Below are 23,838 nucleotides of genomic sequence, written 5' to 3'. Positions count from 1 at the left end.
GCTTGTTGAGTTCTGCAAAAGCTTCTGCTAAACCCTTCTTTGTGAAATTTCTTTGGGGAATTTTTCAGCTTTATTATAATCTTATGAGACCATCATTGTATGTGTGGTCCATTGTTGACTGAAACATCATTATATGCCACATGACTGCATTCCAAATTGATGAGCTACCTCTAGTAGTTTATAAAATATACAGCAAGATCTGTGTCAATTTAATGTAACATAATACTCTAATCTGAATTGTATTTGATTACAAGTCAATGATTTTTGAGCCCCAGTTCCATGTTAAAATGGAACTGATGATTTGCCAGTTAAAGAAAATGATTTAGAGAGGCACTAGATAAACATTGCAGTAAGTCGGAGCAGTTTTGTAGTAAATTAAATAAAATAAGGTTGACTGAAAAGTTTCATTTTGTGTAAGTTACATCTTTATATTTATGAATACAGAGAATAGCTGTATCTTTTTTAAAAATTGAAAATATTCTTTATAGGTTATTAATTTTTACATCTCACGTTGTATTTTTACTAGAAATCCCCTTATCGTCTAAATATCTTACATTTAGTTAAATATTTTATTGAAATATATTTTATATCATAGTATATATAAATAGAATTTAATAAAGTATATCCTCTAAGGATAACTTTGTCTTCACCAGATTTCTGTCTTTAATGAAAAAGTCCTGCTTGTTTTTAACTCCAAAAGCATGGTTACAATTCTTTGACTTTTCTACATGCAAGCTAGTTACTGTTACATATGATAGATGTATTTTTTTAGGTTTTTATCTTTTACTAAAATTGTTAATGCACATACAGATGTAAGGCAAACAGTACTCCCCAAGTCTCTTGATTTGCATTTCTTTTTCCAAGGAGGCTATTCCCTTTGAACTTTTTAGCTGATTCTTTTGGCATTTAGCTCTATGTCAGTAAATGGCATGTTTATGTTGCCGATTATTGATATTTTGGTTTTAAATATTTTGGAAAATGAAGATTTAGCTCCTTTCACATTCTCCCCTACCACATATACATATACTCATCACATACTCTTCCCACAATCGTTTCAAAATAATTATATTAGTAATTTTGATCAGATCAGTATTTGTTATTTAGGTGGTCCATTAGTGAACCGTGGTTCTCCATTCCTGTATTTTTATTTTCCTGGAGTTAATATTTATTTGCTTAGTTTTCCATATGTACTATTTATCTATAATTCAGCCCCCAAATTTCTGGTTGTTTTCTAAATCAACTTTCAGTGTATTTATTCAAATTTATCAACTTCATTTTCTTGAAGATGGCACTCCTGGAGCCTTCTGACCTTTCCAGTGTGGACTCATTATTCTCTATACCTGGTGCACATTTGTCACCATCTTCTTGGAACTTACCGTTACCTTTCTCCTGAGTTGGGACTTCTAGTTCCTGTATCCCATCTCTTCCTCTTTTTATTTTGCCTTTTTGTTTCATGCTCAGATGGCAGCATGTCTTTTTTTTTCCTTTCTGTCAAAAAACATTGTGGTAGGTTAAGTCTAAAAATTATTAACTGTCCTCACACTTGATTGATGGTTTGACACAGTAAAGGATTTTCAGCTGGGAATATTCCTTTTTTTTTTCCTATATATTTTTAGTTGTCCAACTAATTTCTTTCTATTTTTAGTAGAGACGGGGTCTTGCTCTTGCTCATGCTTGTCTCAAACTCCTGACCTCAAGTGATCCTCCTGCCTTGGCCTCCCAGAGTGCTAGGATTACGGGTGTGAGCCATTACCCTTGGCCTGCTGGGAATATTCTTAAAGGCATCATTTCATCATCTATCTTTAGGTGTTGTCATTGAGCAGATCAAAACCACTCCGACTCCTGATTCTTGACATGAGATTTTTTTTTTCTCTTTGTCCCCAGTGTTGTGATATTTCACAGTAAAGTGTCTTAGTATGAGTCTGTTTTAATCTATTTTTCTGGGTGCTAGTGCCTCATTTAGTTCAGCAACTTACATACAGCTTTCAGTTCTGGAAAATGTTAAATATTTCATTAATGTTTTCCTCACCTCCATTTTGTCTGTTCTTTCTGTCCAAACCCCATATTATTTAGATGCTGCTGAATCAGGCTCCCTAATTTTCTTTATTTTTCTGCCTCTGTGCTTTTCTAGTTTTTTCCCCAAAATTTATCTTCCATGATTTCTATTAAATTTATTTCGGCTTTTGCATTTTTATTTTCTAAGAGCCCTTTTGTTTCCATATAGCAGTCTTATTCTAGTTTCATGAATACACTATTCTCTTTTTCTTTGAGAATTTTAATGACGGTTTTCTTCATTCTGAATAGTTTTGACCTGTTTGTTTATTTTAGTCTCTTTCTTTCATGTTACAGGCTTTTCTCAGCCATTTCATTTGCCCAGGTTATTAGCTCATTGTTAGGGGTGGGGAACTAAAAACCTGAAGCTCTGATTGCATGTTGAGCTTCACTGTAGCTGTCTTATAGCTGGATTGTTGGGGGTGATACCTGATCTTCATGTCTGTGTCTTTCCTGTTGGCTGGTCATATTCTCTAGAGAAGATGCTTCACATCTGTCTGGAAGGGTTCTGGTAGTCAAGAGGGAGAATCAGGTGGAGGGGTTTGTCTTAGCATTTAATGATCCTGTTTTGCAGGGAATTTCATTACCTGTGATCAAGAGACACCTCTTCTCTTACTCTTTGCAGAAAACAAACCTCTAGTCTTCAGTCCTGTGTGCTGGAGGGTGAGAGACAGACAAGGAGGGTGGGAGTGGGAGCTAGAAATCTCAGTTCTTTTGAAGCAGTTTTTATTTGATTCTCCTTGTAGTTCCCCTCGCCTCTAGTACCTTGTGCTGCTAATTCCTGAGCCTTTGGAAGATTTTGTAGAGTATGTGAAATGTTCCCCATGGCTGTTTTAGTTTGGCCTCTTTGGGTATACTATGTCGGTTACTCCTTTGTCCATATGTATTATAGCTTCCAAAGTCACCTTTTCTCTCATTATTTCCATCTTAGTAAATATATGCTTTATAAAATAAAATGACGCACACATCTTTATTACATGCTAGAGGGTTTTTTAGGCAAAAGCACAATTAGGTGAGTTCAATTTATCATTACCTGGAAATATTGATATTTGTCCTCTTGAGTAAAAATTTTTCATTTTCTTTTTATATTTCTATTTAATTTTCTTTCAAGCTTGGCACTTGATTTTTGTCAAATCCAAGCACAATAAAATTTTGGAGACTGTCAAGGGGAGGTGTTTCTGCTAAAAAATAGTTCTTTTTTTTTTTTTTTTTACAATAGAGTCTCACTCTGTTACCCTGAGTAGAGTGCCGTGGTGTCAGCCTAGCTCACAGCAACCTCCTGGGCTCAAGTGATCCTCCTGCCTCAGCCTCCTGAGCAGGACCTAGGCGCACACTACGATGCCCTGCTAGTTTTTCTATTTTTAGTAGAGACGAGGTCTTGCTCTTGCTCAGGCTGGTCTAGAATTCCGGAGCTCAAGTGATCCTCCTGCCTCAGCCTCCGAGAGTGCTAGGATTGTACCCAGCCCATGATTTCTTAATTTTAATTTTTAATTATACCTTTTGTGGAAAAGATCTGTAATAAAGAGTACAGTTCAGCTTTCGCTGTCTAAAAGAATATTGTTTGCTCCATGAGCCACTGCAACCATCTGTGCATTGCTTTACTTTGAGGTTTTCTTTATACCTCTTGAGTGTTAGCATCATGAAATGAATTGGTTCCTTTGGAATACTGGCTCTATTACAAATTCAAGCTAATCCCAAAGAGACTGTGTACTTTACTTTGCTATGTGTCAGTTGTTGGTTATACTTCTGTCTCCAATTAGAGCTGAAAGCCACATAATAAAAAGGAAAAAAATAATTCAGAATATTAATAATCCTTCATGCAGTTTTGCATTTACTAAGCATTTGTTGAGTCCATATACAATGTACTATATTGGGAGCCATAATAAGAGAGTAAACTCTGGTTCTTTAAGGGATTATAATAAAGAGAATCAGAATATATATGAAACAAGTAGTGCATGGTGGAAAATGAATCTTTCCTCTTGTTTTATCAGATATTTTTATTTAAAAACAGGGAAATGGCAAAAGATATTATAAAATATGGGTTATCTTTAGATCTTGGCTTCATTTACTAACTATAGTTATGGACTGAATGTGTCCCCATCAAATTCATATGTTCAAATCCTAACCCCGAATGCGATGATATTAGGAGGTCTGACCTTTGGAGGTGATTGTTATGGGGGTGGAGCTCTCATGATTATGATTAGTGCCTTACAAAAGGGACCCCAAAGAACTTTCTAGTTCTCGTTCTGCTATATGAGAGTATAATGAGACGTAATCTGGAAAGCACACCTCACTAAACTGATCATGCTGACACCTTGATTTTGGATTTCCATACTCTAGAACTGTGAGAAATAAATTTCTGTTGTTTATAAGCCACACAGTCTGTGGTATTTCATTATAGCAGCTCAAACTGACTAAGACAACCACCATAATAGTCATTTTTCAGAATTACATAATGTACAGTGATGTAATTAAAATCTCTATTTTTACTCTTCCTTTAACATTTCTCACTATTCTTGTTAAGTGCGGGTGTTTTTGCCCGTTTGCTTTTTTACTTCAAAATAAGATATGTGCAGTGTGCATAAGAATTTGTTCATAGTTTTTTTTAAACTATAGTTCGGCCCTCCAACGGTCTGAGGGACAGTGAACTGGCCCCCTGTTTAAAAAGTTTGAGGACACTGATCTATAGCATCCAGCATCTATGACCTTCCTGACTGCAAGTAGTTTTTAAGGGCCGTTTCTTACTATTAACCTTGCTTACGCTTTAGTCATCTATTGTTCTTATAAGTATTTATTTCAGTCATCTGCTGTTTCTGAACAAGTTACTACTGGCAACTCAGTTTCTTCCATCTTACTGAACTTTGCAATGACTTCGGAGTTCTTCAGGGATATTTCTGATTCCTCCATTACTGTGTTTAAATAGTTGGCATTGACAAGAGGAATGATGAGAGATGGTGTTGACCTGCAGAAATTTGTGTCTTGACCCACTAAAATTATAATAAAGTCATACTGTGTAGTGGCAAGTCTAGGAGTAGAAACTACATTTTCTCATGCCCAATGCTCTCTGCACTAACAAAACTAGATTGTTTCATGACTTTTCTGCATATCTGCCATTTTTTGAAATGCAAGCCCTCGGTGACAGAACCTAGCTCATTATACCCCTCTGCCCTTGGCCAGTCCCTTCCAGAATGTCCTTATTTGTTATCTTTCCAGCCTCTTGGGCATTTTTCTTCTTTCTGTTTAGGGAAAATATCAAGATTGCTTTGTGGAGCAATCATACATGGGGAATATAGTCTATGATTTCTGCTGCAAAAGGTGAATGTAGTTTGGGGCCAGTTAAACTGAATTATTGATTTATTTTTCTTTCTCCTACCGACCAACATCTGGTATGTCTCTTAACCTTTCTGGGCCTCATTTTTCTCATCTATAAAATGGAGATAATACCTATCCCACCCAACTTATAGGGAATTTTTGGAGACTAAAATGGGATAGAAAATTATATATGAGGTGGTTATTACTTGAATTCAAGTAATGGCTTAGAGTAATGTTTAGGAAAACATCAAGATGAATATTGAAGTAACTAGTGTGGGAGACAATGGACAACTGACCTAAAAGTGAAATTAAAATAAGATAGTTTGTGTATCCTTACTAGTATGCAGGCATGATTCAGTGGTGGAGAAGTTATAAAGAGTAAGGGATTATGAAGACTTCTACAACAGATATCACTCGATGGCTTTGGTTAAATAAATCATCGTGTGTAGATGTGTATTTATATTGGCAGAGAGGTCTAAAAGAAAATACATAAGAAGAACTCCTTAAAGCAACAACAATAAAAAATTCTTCCTCAATCACTTGGTGTAAATAGAAAAGATGATCTATTTTATCATTTTACAATTGTAAGAGAAGTAAGAAAAGTCTTTGGCTTGATAAATATTTATCAAGAATCAATGTAGAACTTAATTCTTGGTAATCTTAGACCGGATACCCTGAACTACTTGTAGAAACTACATTTTGTGTATGTGTTAGTGTGACTAAAAGTGGAAGATAACTTGTTTTCATTTATTGGCATAATGTCTTGAAGTTTCTTTTTGAAATCTATGAAGGTTGTGGGTAAAATGTTTTTGGCAAAAAATATCTGATTTGTAAAATAAAAATTTAAAGCATTAAGAGTAATTGTTAATACATTTCATTCATGAAATTCTTAATTTTAGGCATTAAAGAAGTCTTATAACTTTAAAGTATACCTGTTAAAGTTATTAAAAGATATGTAGCATAGACTGAAATAGCTTACTAGGAAAGAAATTCATGATGAAAAGTATACATTAACACATAAGACATGGGATTTTTAACAGATGAAATGTTCTATATAAGAAGATTATCTTTGGAGAGACAAATCCATGAGTTGAGAAATGATGCCAAGCATTTTTGCCTAGGAAAATATTTTTTTCTTCTGTTAATAAAATTTTTTATATAAAATTACTTAATTTTATTAGGTAAAGTGGTTTTCTTTAATCTTTATGAATCTAAATAGACACCTCTACAAACCCTCATGATTGCTCACTCTGCAAATATGCACAGTTCATAGCTTGGGCAATCCATTTGTTAAATTATTGTTTTTTTATACAGGTATACATAAGCATATTTTGTAAAAAAAAAATTAAGGTATTATAGAGCCAAGAGCCTTTTTAAATATGTCTGCTTTCAATCTCTGTTCCTTTTCCAGGAGTAATGCCTATTATAACTTTGTTTTATATCTTTACAGACCTATTCCTGTGTGTGTATATATTTGTACCTGTAGAAAATATAAAACATTGTTTTGTATGCTTCATTTCTATGAATATTTATATAAATATATAAAATATAATATCTTACTATAATATATTAGTAATATCTTATTATATGAAACTTGCTTTTTTCCCCCACACGGAAATGTGTTTTGGAGAACTTTTAACGTTAGTACTTATGAAAAACATGTTATTCTTTTAACTATTGCAGATTATTCATAGGATGAGTATAGTTTACTTAGCTCCTGAGGTGGAACATTGAGGTTGTCTCTATTTTTCCCCATGTTTTCAAGAAATCCTACGATGAACATCCTAATAAATTGCATCGTTAGAAGTAATATTGCCTATACCATGGTAATCTCTTTCACTTGATTGAATAAAGTTGTGACTGTGAAAGTTTAGTAAAATTAAAACGTTGAAAATCTTTTATTAAAAATATTACTCAAATTCTGGTAATGGTTGACATGAAGAGGTTGGCAGTTCCCCTCTGCAAAAAGCAAATATAGAACTGGACAAATGGTCAAAAACAGCCAATTAAGGGTACTAAAAGTTGACCAAAGCAGTTAAAAAATTGAGAAGCATTTATTCTTGCAAATCTACTAGAGGTTGAGGTAAGAACACTGTAAGCCTGTGACTGTCTTACCTGGACTGATCCTATATTCCTCCTAATCCCCCCAGCTCAGTTGAGAACTGAAGCTTTATTAGTGCTAGAGACTGAATGTTTGTTGCACCTCCCCAAATGGGATGGTATTTGGATGTTGGGCCTTTGGGAGGTGATTAGGGTTAGATGGGGGCTCACTAGGAACTTTAGTTCAGCCAGCACCTTGATCTTAGACTTCCAACCTTCAGAATTGTGAGAAGTAAGTTTGTTGTTTAAGCCGTCTGTGGCATTTTTGTTATAGCACTCTGAAGTGGAAGTTTCCTCTTCAGTTGTAGGAGCTGTAGTCCCAAGAGAGTGGGATGAATCACTGTTTTTCCCCTGTGTTCTCCCACTGCTTGAACCTGGACATGGCAGAGTGGCATAAATTAAGCTCCAGATTTCTGGCTAGAGGATTGGAAAAGGGCATCCCAGATAACCAGAAGTACCAGACAGATTACAGAGAAGGAGGAGGTCTGGAAAGAGAGCCCTTAACATTTATGCACTCAAAGGCTTACCCCTGGGATGTGTATATGTAGATCTGACCCTAAAAAGCATACATAGATGTTCAATGCTGAAATATGGGTAGGTCTCCACCCAAATTCCAGATTGCCCATTGGGTGGCGCGTGTGTGGTACCAATCTGAATAGCATTGCGAAAGCTTTAAAAGTTGAATACTTTGTGAAAAAGTTAAGCATACATTTACCAGGTGACCCAGTGTGCTCACTTCTAGGTATTTACTGAAGAGAAATGAAAATTTAAGTTCACAAAGGTGCAAATGAACATGGAAGAATAAACTAAAATGACAGTAGTACCTCAAAAGGCTGGTCAGAACTTGAGGCCTGAATTTGGTCAATTAACTGCTAAACAAAAATATCGACATTCTCCATAAGATTTCAGTAAGACACAGAATCTTATATTAAAAATGTATAGCATAAATTCAAAATTATCTGGCATATGAAGAACCAGGAAAAATCTCAACTCATGTGAACAAAGAAAATGAACAGACACCAACACAGCTGTGGGAACTAACAGGTTTAAAGCAGCTGTTACACTACAAGAAGTAAGAGTATGTATGTTCTCCTTAAATGAATGGCAATATAGAATATCTCAGTAAAGAAGTAGAAAAAGGAGAACCAAATGAAGAATTTGGACCTGAATAATACAAAAGCAAATAAAACCAACTTACTGGACAGGCACAATAGCAGAAGGGAGATGACATAGGAAGAATCTGTGAAGATAAATAGAAATATATCTTAAATTGAATAACAGAGAAAAAAGACTTAAAATAATGAACAGAGCCTCAGGGAACTGTGGGATAATACCAGAAGGTCTAACATTTTGTTTCATCAAGCACACAGGAGAGAATAAAGAATATGATGCAGAAAAAATATTTAAAGAGGTAATGGTTGAAAACTTCCCAAATTTGGAGAAAGACAAACCTGTAGGCTCAAGAACATGGGTGAACCGCAAACAAGATAAACCTAAGGAAATCCATGCCCAGACACATTATAATCAAACTGCCGAAAACAAAAGACAAACTCCTGAAAACAAAAACAAACAAAACACATTTTATTACTAACAGAGGAACTATTTGAATGAAGATTTCTCATCAGAGACCAAGAGGCTAGAAGGAAGCAAAACACTGTTTTAAGCATACTGGGGGAAAAAAGTAATCAACAGAGAATTCTTTATCCAATGGAAATATTCTCCAGGAATAAAAGCAAAATGAAGACATTCTCTGATGAATAAACAGTAAAGGAATTTGTTGCTAGCATATATATTATAAAAGAAATTGCTGAAGTGAGTTCTTCAGAAAGATGATACCAAAAGGAAACTGGGAGCATCAGGAATGAAGGAAGAAAACAGATTGAGGCAAATGTAATAGACTATTCTTCACTTGTTCTTTAAAATATATATACATAAAATGGTTGGAAACAAAAATCATGATGTTGGTGGGGTTTTCAATGAATAGAGATGTAACATTAAGACAATTACAACGTAAAGTGGGGAAAGTAAAGAGACCTGTGTGGTGTGATAAGGTTTCTACATTCCACCTGAGTGGTAAAATACTAATTCTAAATAGTCTGTGAAAAGCTAAGTATGTATATTTGTACAACCACTCTGGAAGATGGTTTAGTAGTTTCTTATACATTTAATTATATCTATTTCTGTGACTCAGCAATCTCACTCCTGGGTATTTACCCACAAGAAATGAAAACTTCACAAAAGTGGGGATGAACATGGAAGGCTAATGTACAAATGTTTTACATTGTGACCTATTACCAATAATGCAACTAAAAAATGAGAGAAGGGAGAAGGAAGCAAATAGGAAAAACTTGTGGTTGTATAAACTGTAGGTGGAGTGTTAAATGGTTTTTCTTAAAAGGCCCTGGTAAACCAGATGGTAAACAATTACATTAAAAAACAGGGGACTAAGGACATTGGAAAAGGTATATGTGCAAAGGTAATGCTAAAACAAAAATACACTTTCCTAAGTACAAAGAAAAAGCTTTAATAAAAGAGCAGGAATACTTTCTCATAGAAAAAAAACATAACAAATATCACAAAATGTACAAAACTATAAAATCTTTAGATGGCATTGAGACCAAGCATATCAGTAATAACAATAAATGTGAGTGGGATTAACTCACTTTTTGAAAGAAAACTGCTTTTGGTTTAGCCAATAAAATAAAATCCAGCTATGTACTGTATACAAGATGTGCTATATACAATACAGAGACATCTGATTTTAGGTTAAAGATAAAGGGATGAACAAAATGTGTATCAGGCAAATGGAAACAGAGGGAAGGATTCTGATATCAGAATGAAATTCAAGTCCCTGAGCATTAAAACTGAAAAAGAAGGACAATTATTTTCATACTAGATAACATTTATGAGTATCTATGTACCAAATAACATAGCAACCACCTTTTTGAAGCAAAAACTACAAGAGATGCAAAGAAACAGAAACACTAATGAGTCTCTTTAATATATCACTCTCAATGCAGATCAACTGGACAAAAATAAGTAGAAAGAAGATCTAAATAACAGGGTAGACCTTATTAGGCATATATCGAACTTTATGTCCTTGTAATAGAGAATACACATTCTTCTTGAGTGCCACAGTACATCAAAATTCTCAAATAATGCAAACTAGTCTATAATGACAGATCAGTTGTTGCCTGGGTAAAGTGGGAGGAGAGAAGTAAGGTATTGGAGGCAGGGAAGGGCCTGAGGAAGGTTTATAAGAGGGTACCAATAAATTCTGAGAGTGATGAATATGTTCACTATCTAGACTGTGGTGATGGTTTTACAGGTGTATGTATATGGCGAGACCTGTCAAAATTGTATAATTTAGATATTTATTGTATGTCAACTATACTTAAGTTTTACAGAACTTAAAAAAAGATTGTAGAAGTATAAGTTGCTATTATTTTTAAAATGTACTCAGTTTGGCTGCAAGATTTTATTTAGAGAAAATATGAACAACTTCATGCCAATAAATTTGACAAATTCCTCAATGAACACAAATTTGTACAACTGACACCAAAGACAGAAAAAATTACTTCTGTGTCTTTAAGATAAATCTGTAATTTAAAACTTTCCCACAAAGAAAATTGTTTAGATGGCCTCATTGGTAAAGGAGGATAACTATGATATCCTTGTATATTTAGGAAATTCAAAGAGATTACAGATAAACTGTTAATAAATAAGATTTCTAGATACAAGGTCAATGAAAAATAAAATATTAAGAAATATATTTTATAGTAGCACAAAACATTTGAATACCTAGGAGTAAATCTAAGATGTCAAGACCTTGATACAGAAAGTTACCAAGTATATGTGAGAGAAATTAAAGACAGCATAGTTACTTGACGGTTGTCTTTGTAAAACAAATATATGTTGATGATTATCCTGAAAAGATTTTATATTGTTAGAAACTTTTTATTTCTGTCTTATCTCCTTATGTGTTGGTAGAGAAAATATGAATTTTTCTTTTAAGAACAGAATGATTTTATAGAATATAGGAGAGGGCCTTAAGATATTTCAAAGTGAATTTAAGTTCCATCTTTACATCTTCGGCTCCTCAATTTTATATTTCAGTATTTTAAATTATTATACTTAATAATAATTTAGAACATAGTAGTTTTAAAATTCCTTTTACTAGAATTTTTTTTTTAATTTTTGAGGGAACTTCTTTCTGAAAGCATTGCACATAATAGAAAATTGACTCTAAGAAGTAAGATTGCCAGAAAGTTATACTAGCCACTTTTGCAAGGCATTTGGTTTATAATGGGAAAATAGATAAGTACTTTAAAAAATGGCAATTTGCTTTCCTTTCTGAATTAAACTTGTCAGAAGATGGCAAAGTGTAAAGTGGTCAGTTAAGAAAAATATAAAATACAGGAAAAACCCAACTATTTTAATTTCTTAAAAAATTGTTTTTAAGTTGGGAAAATGAATCAAATTGCTGTTGAGATTAGTTTTTCATTGATATTTTGAATAATGGTCAAAATGAGAGATGTTTCAAAAGATTGAGTTGCAGAATATAGGCAAAACAATATTTAACATTTACATTTGGTAAATTATTTGATTGTATTGTACAGGTTGAGTATACCTTATCTGAAATGCTTGGGAGGAGTAGTTTTGGATTTTGGATTTTTCTGTATTTTGGAATATTTGCAGATACAGAATTAGGTATCTGGGCATGGTACCCAAATCTAAACATGAAATTCATTTCTGTTTCATATACATCTTATACACATAGCCTGAAGGTAATTTTATATAATATTTTTAATTTTGTACATGAAACAAAGTTTGACTGCAATCCATCACATGAGATCAGATATGGAATTTTCTACTTGTGGTGTCATTGGTGGTAAGAAAAAGTTTTGGATTTTAGAGCATTTTGGATTTCAGATTTTTGAATTAGGTATATTCAACCTATATAACCTTATGAGTTGTATCAATGTAGTATTTTATAGGTAAGGAAATAAACGTGAGGTTAAATTTTAAAAAATACAGCACTGGGGAAAATGAGATTAGAGTTCAGAATTTAGTCTATTTCAGTCACTCCTTGTGCTCTGTGTATCCCCAGCATTTATATTGGAGTGTTTTATGAGACAGTTCATTATTATTGTAACAAATAATGAAATGAGGTGCTCTTGATGGAAATGTCATTGCTACAACATATTTAAAGGACAGTATGACAATATCTCACAGTTGAAAGATAGCATATTCTTTGACCTACAAATTTTCTTTTTACTTGCTAATGTATGCCCAGATAATATATATGCAGGCATGTGTGTATGTGTATTGATACATGTATATATGTTTTTTGGATGCTGATTGTAACATGAATTATTAACATAACTTCCAAAGATGGAAGCAACCTGTATAATTTTCAGTAGAGAGCACACTAAATAAATTTTGATGTATCAATGCTATGAAGTACTAGGTATATTCAAAAGAAAGAACTCTCTTATGGGAAGATCACTAAGATATTTTATTAAAATAATTGCATTTGTGTAAAAGCAAATGAATATATTCAAATACAGGCATAAATTTTGTCTGAAAGGCTAGAAAGAAATATCTTTGGGGGAGAAATCAATTTTTGTTTTTTATTTTTAAATATTTCAATATAGTTAAACTGTCTTTTACCATGTATGTGTGCATATACACTTACATGTATGTATATATATATATGTATGAATGTGTAATGACTTTTTAAAATGTTATTTGTAAAGTTTTTTTAAATCATTTTCATCAGAACTTTGAAGTCTTTCCTCCACTATCTTCTGGTATTCAGTATTGCCAGTAATAAATGTCATTGACATTTGATTAGCATACCTTTTATAAAACATAACCCTTTTCTTTTCTCTCTGGCAATCCCTGCTTTTTCCCTTTTAATCCTCAGCATGCTGAAGTTTCACTTAGATGTGTTTAGATTTGTGTCTATTTTCATTTAATGTACTCCGCACTTGGAAGGGCTTTCATTCTAAAGTTTTGCATGTCATTTAAACTCAGGGATATTTTCTTCTATTATTTCTTCAACTATTTTCTCCACACCCTTGTCCCTAATCTTGTCTTATGAAACTCCTAATAGGCACTGTGGACTTGCTTCTGTGTTTTAACTTTATTCTCATATTTTTCATCTTCTTTTTCCTTTGTTCTGCATTTCAAAGATTACCTTGACTTGATTTTACAGATTAGTAGTTTCAACCTTATCATTCTATCATTTAGTCTGCTGTTAGATTTTAATTTGACAGTAACATTTTTAATTGCCAGGAAATTCGTAAAATTTTTTGGTTGCTCCATTGACTCCCTTTTAGTGGCCTGTTCTTTAATGAACGTGGTAGCCTCTCTCATTTGTCTGAGAATGCTAACAAAAATAAAATTTTAAAGTTCTCTTCTAATCTCAGTGCCATCTGGTTTTTCCCCTAGTTTAGATTCTTCAGCTTTGCTCACTATCACTGATATTTTCTTCAAATGTCTGGTGTTCTATAATTGCTGGTTTATATTTATAAATGAAGGACTGGGCTGATGAATCCGGAATCTATATGTGGTGAGTGTGATAAGGATTTCCTCTGCTGCTGTGTGGGCTGCCCTTCTCCCCCCTCCCACCCACAGCCTATCTGGAATGGGAGGCCCTGAGCAGGCACTGAGTAAGTGGTGGGTTTGCCCTTGGGCAGGTTTCTCCTCCTTCAGAGTTGTCGGCAGGGAGCAGGTGGGAACCCTTAAAATAACTAAATTAAGAAGGAAGAATTCCTGGATATAGGACATATTGTTGGAAGGCTTTAAGTTGGAAGAACAGAAGGGGAGAATGGGTTACCGCCCCTGGAAGTGTTAGGAAATGTACTTAGGGGAACTTTTGGTTGTTGTAAAAATTGTGGAATACGACAGGTATTTTGGTGGAGAACAATCCTGTGCAGAAAAGGAAATTATGCTCCCCAAATGCCAATAGTTTCCTCTTTGAGAAACTGCTTTAATGCATTCACTCCTAGTCAGAGTCTCCTTCCCTTTATCCTTCCTCCTTTAGTATTTACAAAGAGCCAGATTTACCTCAGCCTCTGCTCTCTCTTTTGCAGGCTCCAACATCCTGGTTAGGAACCCCTCCCAGGCAGAATGAGTACCCGCTGTCTTTGGAAAGAAGTTAGTGGTATTTGGTCAGGCTAAAAAGTGGGCTCTTGTTTATGGGGTTCCTTAGTTGACCAGAATGACTGCCCCTCCACTGTGCTTGCATTTTTTTGTTGTTAACTTTAAGCTTGGATTTTCTCTAGGATTGCTTTGGGGAATTCAGTTGTACATTTTGCTTTAAGGCTTTAAATATTGATCATAAATTTAATATTTTTAGTAGGATGAACTCAGTTCAGTTATTTCCACTAGGATGCTTGCAGTGGTGTCTCCCTCAGTTCCCCATCTTCTTACCACTCTGCCGATCCCATCAAATAAAGAGTTACCATTTAACTCCTTTCCTGTATTTCCACAATGTTCATAATGCACTAGGAGGTATTGTTCTAAGAGTTTTCCATGTATTATTTAGCAACAACAACCCTGTGAGACAGATACCATTGTCACTTCCCACTTAACAGGTAAAAGAAACTGACTTTGGGAGGTTGTCATTTACCCAGGCTCCCAGGACTATTTAAGCAATAGAGTCCAGGTTCTTAACCACTACGCTGTGTCACCTTTCTCTGTGATTATTTCATAGTGTTCTTACCATTATGTTACGTACATGTGTTTATATGTTTTTGTCTATTATATTGAGTTTTTGGAGAAAAGATAGTGTCTCTGTATTTTCTTCAACATCTAACCTCATGCCTGGCATCAGGCTCTGAGTAAATATTGATTGAATTAGCTGCGTACATTCAAAATTCTATTTTTCTTCTTTGGTTCAATATAATATTACTAAATTAGAATTTCAAGATATTAGTTTGAGAGCTAAGGTTTTCACAGCATATTGTCATTTTATAGAAAATTGTTTTTATTGATTTAATTAATGTTTTAAATGAACTCAGCTGTCATGGTCAAATCAGTATGTGAAAATAGTGTCAAAATTTAATCTTAAGGAAATGAAATTTCAATAGGTTCTTTTTTTATATATCATTTCTTGGAAATATATTAAAAGATAATTTTGCTGCTCATTTGCAAACACATTAGAAATAGTGCAGATAAGTTTTAAGTACTTCCTTTAAGATTATGCTTAAATCTTTCCAAAATGCACATAGAATGAGATTTTGGTTTTCATGGATTCTGTAAGTTATGCAACATGAATTTGGTGAAATAATTTTATCTATAAACTATAAGCAGAAATAATTTTTAACATTTTCTGAACACTTAATTTAGCTGTCATATTTTCAGTGGGGAATTCAGTTTGTTGAGTTAAATGGGTATGAACATATCACCATTGTGGTTACAAAAGGATTTTTATTAATATTAAAATAGGCACAGTTCTAATTTATTAAGAATAGCTCATTTAATTATTTATAGTTCTAAAACTGGGTAGAAATGCTTTTGTAAAAACAGTTTGTATAGAAAGCTTTTCAAACAGAATGTAGGTGGGTAAATATTCATTTTATTAAATTTGCTTTATATGATGAACTATACTATAGAGGGCTAGAAACATATTTACAGGTAGGAAGTATTACTGTAAAAGCATTTTAATAGACTAAGCACTTAAAGATACCACTTCTATCTTTAAGTCTTATAGAATTCATGGGAAGTTGATAGCTTTGAGATTACTACTCTATAAACTATGCCACATTTTGCCGCTTTTAAGTATTATACAATTTTATTTATAAACAATAATGTATAATTTAAAACGTTTTTTGATTTTGGTAACAGAAAAGTATTAAATATTTTTGTGACTGAAACCATATTATCAGTAACTAATGATAATATCAGACTATGGCCTAGTCGTTGGGGATACTGATATGAACAAGACAGATGTAATTTCTGTGCTTGTCAGACCTAGAAAGGAAATTATGCATTAAACAAATACCAAAATATTTGGTTATATATATTTATCAGAATTATACAGTACTGTGAAAATATATATTGGTGAATTTATCCTAATGGAGGCAATCGGGGACATTGAAATTCTGCTCTTGACAGATGATTATAGATTAGACATGCAAAGGTGGTTGGTTGTACATATGTTGTGGTAAGTGGCAGGGAGAGTTTTGCATCAGGGCTAGAGAAGGATTGGTTTGGCCAAAGCTACAGAGGCAGTACAAATTCAATCTATCAATGTATTAAAAAGCTTATAGGTCATAAAATTTACATTTTAATTAATTCTTTATGGAATTAAACTAATTGTGGTAGTTAATTTGGGCAAGATAGGATGATGGCTAGGACTCATTAGGGTGTGATGGAAAGAAATTGATAGATACCAGAAGTATTTAGGAGGTAGAGTTTACTGCTTCCATTGCTCTAAGTGTGCCTACCACTTTCAAGCTTTGAAATATTTATTGTCCAGTGTTTTCTCTTTATTCTCTTTGTTCATGTGGGGTTTTATTTACCTTTATTAATTCTTTGCTGCTGTTTTAATAGAGATTCTGAAGAGAAGGGATCTAAACCCAAGTATTCAATGCATTATACCATATTTTACTGAACCCCACCCTACTGATTTGAAATGTCACCTTTATCATATAGTAAGTTTCATTTAGCTATTCTGTTTCAAGATTTGTTGCTATGGCAATACTGCACTATTTTAAGTTATAGTGATTTTATAGTTGATAGCAGGTACCCTCTTTACATTTATGCTTTTAAAAAAACATTGGCTAGCTTTACATATTTTCTTTCAGATACATTTTGAAATAACTTTATCCAAAAATCCTGTTGGGATTTCTGTTAATACTAGGATTTATTCCTTTAAAAAAATTTGGAGAGAATTGGCATTTTTACAGTATTGAATCTTCTTATCTCAGAACATGGTCTCTTCATTTAATCAATTTATTTCTAATGTTCTTTAATATAAGTTTTATGATTTTCTTCATATCTGTCTGAACATTTTAACTTTAGCCTTTTGGTTATTACTATTATTTAGGAAAACTTTTGACTTTTCTGTATTGCTCTTATGTCTAACCTATGGTGAATTGTATAGTTATTTCAGTATATATTACAATGTAATAATAATAGAAATAAAGTGCACAATAATGTAATGTGCTTGAATCATTCCAAAACCATTCCTCTGCCATCCGTGGAAGAATTATCTTCCATGAAAACAGTCCCTGATCCCAAAAGGTTGGGGACTGCTGGTCTAGCCACCCAAACTCTCAGAACTAATAATTTTTCAACTGATTCTTTGAGACTTTTCTAAGTAGATAGTTATATTATCTGCATTTTAAAAAATGTCATTTCTTTCTACATTAGTTAAAACTTAAAGTACAGGTTGGAAGAGTTGTGGTAAGTCTTAGTGGCATTTTTGTCTAGGTACTGACTTTAATAGTGAAACTTCTGACATTTCTCCATTAAGTGTGATGCTACCTATAGAATCTGGTATAAAACATCTCTGGTTTCCTTCTGTTTTTACTAATGTAAGATTTTCCATCAGAGTTGGAAAAATCCATCGGTTTTTTATCCGATGTATCTTAAGCATTGAGATGAGTGTGGGGTTTTTTTTCCTAGTCCATGATAATGTATTAAACTACATTGTATACTTAATGTTGAACCATCTTTACATTACTAGGATAAACTGTACTTGGTTATTATTACTTTTAAGATGTTATATTCAATTTACAAATCTGTTTAAGATATTTGTATGTTCATAGGTGAGTTTACTATATAATTTTCTTTTTTTTTACTGAGTTTTGAAGTCCACATAGAAATTGGAAAGCTTTTGATCTTTTCTGTTTTGTTTTATTTTATTTATTTATTTTTTTGAGACGGAGTCTCACTTTGTTGCCCAGGCTAGAGTGAGTGCCATGGCGTCAGCCTAGCTCACAGCAACCTCAAACTCCTGGGCTCAAGCAATCCTTCTGCCTCAGCCTCCTGAGTAGCTAGGACTACAGGCATGTGCCACCATGCCCGGCTAATTTTTTCTATATATATTAGTTGGCCAATTAATTTCTTTCTATTTATAGTAAAGACAGGGTCTCGCTCTTGCTCAGGCTGGTTTCGAACTCCTGACCTTGAGCAATCCTCCTGCCTCGGCCTCCCAGAGTGCTAGGATTACAGGTGTGAGCCACCTTGCCTGGCCTCTGTTTTGTTTTAAAAGCAAAAGTTATCTCTTTCTTGAAGGTTTTATAGAATTTATTCTTAAATCTATACAGGCCTCATGGCTCTGTAAAAAAGTGGATTTTTAGAAACCTTTCAATTTCTTCTTTTGTGATCTATTTTTATTTTTTTCGTCTTTCTCCTAAACTTTGATAATTGACATTTTCCTAGAAAATCATCTATTTGACTAGATATTAAAATAAAATTATTCATTATATTTTTAATTGCTATACCTGCATTTATTTTCTTATTTCATTCCTAATGTTACTTGTGTCTTGTCTTTTCTTATTTATTTTTAATTGACATATAAGTGTACATATTTACGGGGTACATAGTAATGTTTCAGTACATACAATGTATAGTGACAGGAGGGTGGTTAGCATATCTGTCATCTCAAACATGTGTCATTTCTTTGTGGGAACATTTAATATCCTCTCTTCTATCTATTTTAAAGTATACAGTATTGTTAAGTATAATCATCCTACAGTGCTATAAAACACTAAAACTTGCTTATTTCTCATATATAGCTGTAATTTTGTATCCATTAACAAATCTCTATTTGTTCCTTCCCCTTCCCCTTCCCAACCTGTAGGATCCTCAGTTCTACTTTTTACTTCTATGAGATCAACTTTTTTTTTAAGCTTCCACATATGAATGAGAATTTGTGATGTTTAACTTTCCATTCCTGGTTTATTTCACTGAACATAATGTCCTCCAGTTCTGTCTGTGTTGCTGGGAATGATAGGATTTCATTCTTTTTTAGAGCTAATATTATAATATTACATTGTGTGTATATACCACATTTTCTTGATTCATTTGTCTGTTGTTGGATACCTAGGTTGATTCCATAGTTTGGCTATTGTGAATACTGCTGCAGTAAACATGAGGGTGCAGATATCTCTTCCATATACTGATTTTGTTAACTTTGAATAATGCCCAGTGGTGGGATTTCTGGATCCTGTGGTAATTCTATTTAAAGTTTTTTGAGGTATCTCCATATTTTTCTCCATAGTGGCTGTTCCAGTTTACATTCCCAACAATAGTATGTAAGAGTTTCCTTTTCTCTGCATCCTTGCCAACACTTACTATTGTTTGTCTTTTTGATAGTAGCCATCCTAGCTGGGGTGAGAGGATGTCTGATTTGCATTTCCATGATGATTAGTGATATTGAACAGTTTTTCATATATTTGTGGCTATTTATAATGTTTTATTTTGAGAAACGACTATTCAGATCATTTACCCATTTTTAATTGGATTGTTTTCTTTTTCTATTGAGATGTTTCAGTTTTTTGTATATTCTGAATATTAATCCTGTCAGATGTTTGCAAGTATTGTCTCCCATTCTGTAGGTCGTCTCTTCACTGTGTTGATTGTTCCTTTGCTGTGCAGAAGCTTTTTAGTTTGATATAATACCATTGTTTATTTTTCCTTTTTTTTTTTTGCCTATGCTTTTAATGTCTTACTCATTAAATCTTTTTCCAGACCAGTGTCCTAAAGCATTTCCTCTGTGTTTTCTTCTAGAGTTTTATAGTTTATGGCCTTTTGGTTAGGTCTTTAATCCATTTTGAGTTGATTTTTGTATATGGTAAGAAGTGGGGGTCTAGTTTCATTCTTTTTCATATGGATATCTAGTTTTCCTAGCTTCATTTACTGAAGAAACTGTCCTGTCCCAGTGTTTGTTCTTGGTTCTTTTGTCAAATATCAGTTGGCTGTATGTACTTAGATTAATTTCTGGATTCCTTATTCTGTTCCATTTGTCTATGTGTCTGTTTTTATGCCTATACTATGCTGTTTTGGTTACTATAGCTTTGAAGCATATTTTAAAGTATAGTAGTGTGATGCTTCCAGCTTTGTTCTTTTTGCTCACAATTGCTTTGGCTATTCAGGGTCTTTTGTGGTACCATATATATTTTAGGATTGTTTTTTCTTTTTCTGTGAAAAATGCCATTGATATTTTGATAGAGATTACATTAAATCTGTAGATCGCTTTGTGTGGTATAGTCATTTTCACAATATTAATTTTCCCAGTCCATGAACATGGAATGTCTTTCTAATTTTTTGTGTCTTTTTCAATTTTTTATCCATGTTTTATGGTTTTTCTTGTAGAGATCTTTCATTTCTTTGGTTAAGTTTATTCCTAAGTGTTTTATCTTTTTGTAGTTATTGTAAATGGGGTGGCTTTCTTAATTTCTTTTTCACCTAGTTTGTTGTTTGAGTATAGAAACACTACTGATTTTTGTATGTTGATTTTGTGGCCTAAAACTTTACTGAATTTGTTTATCAGTTCTAAGAGTTTTTAGATAGTTTTTATGTCTTGCTAAATATAAGATCATGTCATTTGCAAAGAGGAACAATTTGACTTCCTCCTTTCCAATTTGGATGCCCTTTCTTTCTTTCTCTTACCTAATTACTCTGACTAGAACTTCCAGTACTATGTTGAATAAGAGTGGCGACAGTGAGCGTTTTTATCTTTTTCCAGTTCTTCTTTTTTTTTTTTTTTGAGACAGAGTCTCACTTTGTTGCCCAGGCTAGAGTGAGTGCCGTGGCGTCAGGCTGGCTCACAGCAACCTCAATCTCCGGGGCTCAGCGATCCTACTGCCTCAGCCTCCCGAGTAGCTGGGACTACAGGCGTGCGCCACCATGCCCGGCTAATTTTTTGTATATATATTTTTAGTTGGTCAATTAATTTATTTTTTTTATTTTTGGTAGAGACGGGGTCTTTCTGAGGCTGGTTTCAAACTCCTGACCTTGAGCAATCCGCCCGCCTCGGCCTCCCAAAGTGCTAGGATTACAGGTGTGAGCCACCACGCCCGGCCTCTTTTTCCAGTTCTTACAGGAAAAGATTTCAGCTTTTCCCTATTCAATATATTAGCTGTGGAATTGTCATATATGGCCTTTACTGTGTTGAAATACTATCCTTCTATAAGTCATTTTTTTAGAGTTCTTATCATGAAGGGATGTTGAACTTTATCAAATGATTTTTCTGTGTTGCGATGATCATATGGTTTTTGTCCTTCATTCTGTTGATGTGATGCATCATGTTTATTGATTTGCATATGTTAATTTTCCTCTAGCTTAAATAAGAATCCCATTTGTATGTGATTGAATCTAAGGTCTAATTAAAAGGACTGTCCTCTGGTGATTTTAAAGGAGTGGAACTTGTAGGTAACTTTCTGAGTTTTAAGACTTTCCTTCCTTCCTGGAATCTGAGTAAATGGAAGACATTTCTTTGATTCTCTGGCTCCTGTCTTAACTTTACAAGGTTCCCACTCCACAGAGCTTCATATTTTATATATTAAGCTTTTACATATACTAGTGTTATCTTGTGGTTATCCATGTCTGTATGATTATTATAGATTTATTTTGTGTTTTGATTTTTATAGGGTTAATTCTTTACTGTTACTCTTTTTTTTAATCATGAAAGTATTAAATACTTTATTTGACATAAGAAAGAACTGTGATGGTGACAAGAAGGACAGTTATTTCCGTTTTAAAGAAACAGGAGAGATTTCCATAAAAAAGTAATAGCTCAGACTCCATTGTTCATAATATTGGTGTGGGACTCTGCAGAATCAATCTTTTAGTAAATTGGGATTGGACCTGTCTCTCATTATTCTTTGTTATAATTTTATGACATTTTCTTTTGCTTATATTTTCATATGCTTTTAGGATAATATAGTTGAAAAGAACTATGTATTGTATTTTGATTAGAGATCCACCAAATGTACAAATTCGTTTAAGCATGATCGACAGCATTATAATATTTAAGATTCCTTTTCTAGAACAAGGAATATTGGCAGTAGTGTTTGAGTTAAATTCCATATAATCAAGAATCAGTAACAACTTACGAAGATCTTCAAAATAACCAAGGATATATTTTGCAATCTCTATCACTTTTCTACCCACTTAATTAATTAAGTACCAATAAAAAATCAAGCACCTCAAGAATCAATATAGAATCGTGGTCCGCAACCCCTGGGCTGCAGACCAGTACTAGTCCTGGGCCTGTTAGGGACTGGGCCACACAGCAGGAGGTGAGCAGTGGGGAAGCAAGGGAAGCTTCACCTGTATTTACAGCTGCTCCCCTTCATTTGCATCACTGCCTGAGCTCTGCTTCCTGTCAGATCAGTAGTAGCTTTAGATTCTTGTAGGAGCCATGAACCCTACTATGAACTGCACATGCGAGGGATCTAGGTTGCGTGCTTCTTATGAGAATCTAATTCTGATGATCTGAAGTGGAGCTGAGGTGGTGATGCTAGTGCTGGGGAGCAGCTGCAAATACAGATTATCATTAACAGAGAAGTTTGAACAGAGACCATAATAAATCAATTGCTTGCAGACTCATATCAAAATCCTGTCAGTGAGTGGCAAGTGACAATTGAGCTGCATCTGGAGGCAGACTTTAAGTCAGAATCTGACACTTATTTTAGTCTGTGTGTGCCCCCCTGCCTTTGTTTTATTTACCACTTTCATCTGTGCCTCTTTCCCACACTCTGAACTTGTCTCAGTCATAGTTTTGTTAAGACCACAAGCTAACCCTAGCAAAAATGAGCAAAAAACAAACATTGCTGGAGAGCTTCTTTGAAAAGGGGGAAATACCCAATGATGAGATAGCAGAAGACTCTAAGACTGCCAACAAAATGGAAGTGGCATTTAAAAGAAAATACCAAGAGTCCTGCTTAAGTTATAGGTTCATTGCAACAGGTGATTCACATTCTGCAAGCCTGCTTTGTATGATATGTGGTGACTGGCTATCCAAAAAGCCATGAAACCTTCAAGACTGCTTTGCCACATGGAGTCCAAGCATCCTGCAGTAAAAGACAAGCCTTTGGATTTTTTTTCAAAAGAAAAAAAAATGTGAACACAAAGAACAGAAGCAATTACTGAAGGCCACCACTTCATCAAATGTGTCTGCACTGAGAACATCATTCTTAGTGGCTAACCGCATTACTAAAGCTAAAAAGCTCTTTTACTATTGGTGAAAAATTGATCCTGCCAGCTGCTAAGGACAATTGCCTTGAACTTTTAAGAGAGGCTGCAGTCCAAACGATGGCACCTCTTTTGGCTAGCACCATAACTAGACAAATTGATGAACTAGAAGAGGATATTGGGGCACAATTGTTAGAGAGAATTAATGAGTAACAG

At 33.9% G+C, this 23,838-nt stretch overlaps 1 protein-coding gene across 5 annotated transcripts in view; it reads left to right on the top strand.

Annotated features, from left to right (window-relative positions):
• Nucleotides 1-23,838, top strand: part of PALS2 (protein associated with LIN7 2, MAGUK p55 family member) — a 114,268-nt gene that overhangs the window by 21,714 nt on the left and 68,716 nt on the right. The gene's annotated exons all lie outside the window — the stretch shown is intronic.

Source organism: Microcebus murinus, chromosome 9 (genome assembly GCF_040939455.1).
Source record: "Microcebus murinus isolate Inina chromosome 9, M.murinus_Inina_mat1.0, whole genome shotgun sequence".
NCBI lineage: Eukaryota > Metazoa > Chordata > Mammalia > Primates > Cheirogaleidae > Microcebus > Microcebus murinus.
Note: the sequence above shows the minus strand (reverse complement) of the source record. Positions and strands in the feature narration are given on the sequence as shown.